This window comes from Vespa velutina, chromosome 18, assembly GCF_912470025.1.
Source record: "Vespa velutina chromosome 18, iVesVel2.1, whole genome shotgun sequence".
Taxonomy (NCBI): Eukaryota; Metazoa; Arthropoda; class Insecta; order Hymenoptera; family Vespidae; genus Vespa; species Vespa velutina.
In genome coordinates, this window is record NC_062205.1 from 2294817 (window position 1) to 2296518 (window position 1702).

Here is a 1702-nt window from a genome sequence, read left to right on the forward strand (position 1 = left end):
TTTCCTTCGATCTGACAGTTTTATTGACTTACAATTGGAATACGACAGGATTACAATGGACACGACGGATTCACTTTGTTTATCCTTTAGAGTACTTCCTATGAATTAGGTACATAGGTAATTTACCTAACAACGCTCTTGACATCACCCATATTTCCGTCTCTCCTTCGTTGTAAACTTCACTTGATAATACAAAGAGAAAGACAGAGAGAAAGAGAAAGAGAAAGAGGAAGAGAGAGAGAGAGAGAGAGAGAGAGAGAAATGTACATTGATCATATAGAGATTAATCAAGATCTAATGTGTTTTGTGTTGAAAGAAAATAATGTTAATCTATGTTATTAAAAAAATTGAACGAAAAAAAAAAAAAGGAAAAGAAAAGAAAAAATTGTTTAATAGACAATTGATTTTTTTTTCTCTATCTTTTAAATAATATCGATACGAACCGTGAAAAGTTCTTAGATTTTTACGATTATTTTTTTTTCTTTTTTTTTTTTTTTTTTTTTTTAGTTCGATTATTATTACTCGAGATATCAAATGAAATATTAAATTTTGCAAACTTTATCTTCGCAACTTTTTGAAAAGGAAATTTCGCCCATTTTCGAAATGCCTGTTTGCATTGAAAGAAAGTGATTTAGAATAATAGAAAAATTTAGAAATAGAATCCATATGTATATATATATATAAATATATTATTTTTTTTTTTCTTTTTTATTTTTAATTTTTAAACTAAACGATACGACGTATGAAAAAATTGTTGGTTTATGATCGAACATGATTTATTATATTAAATAAAATTTCGCAGATAAATACGTAATCATTGAAATGAAATTTCGAAAGTTTGCACCTGATGATGATTTTTGAGGATTTAGATAGAGATAAAAAAAAAACAACAACAACAACAACAAAAATAATAATAACAACAATAAGAAAACGAAAGAGTTCTCTACGAATGGTCGAGCAAATCAATTCAAATCGTTAATTATTACATTTATCGAACAACTCGACGACATTTAGATGGAGAAATAAAAAGAATAGAAGAACGAAGAAAAGAAAAGAAAAGAAAAGAAAAGAAAAGTAAAAGAAAAAGAAAAAAATTATCACCACTTCAATTCATTTCGTCAAATTTATTTAAATCTCGCATTATACAAGATAAGGCTTAGAAGCAAGGGCTTCGATCGTGCGCGTGCATTTTTATGGTTTCATTATCGAGTGTTTACGTGGATAAATAGTTACGTGATAAATAGTAAATAAGTAGTAATGCGCGCGTCATTGTGCACGCAATGCGTATGCAATAATATTAGAAAGAAAATAGAAAGAAGAAGAAAGAAAGAAAGAAAGAAAGAAAGAAAGAAAAAACAACGAAAAAGAAAAAAAAAATAGAAGAAAAGGAAGAAGAAAATGAGGAAAGAAAAGAAAAGAAAAGAAAAGAAATGCGATAGATTTAATAAACGATAAAATCGAAATATTGCAAAACGCGATGCACATTATGATTACAATACTTGTAGTTATCTTTTTCTTTATCTTTAGTTTCTTTCTTCGTCACACACACACACACATACACACAGACAAATACACAGACAGACAGACATAGACGCATACACGCGAAACAAACATTCTTTCGCTTTCGTTTCATTCACAATCATAATGTTCATATTTTTTTTCGATGATATCGATACAATTATTGTTCGTAAAATAACATTGA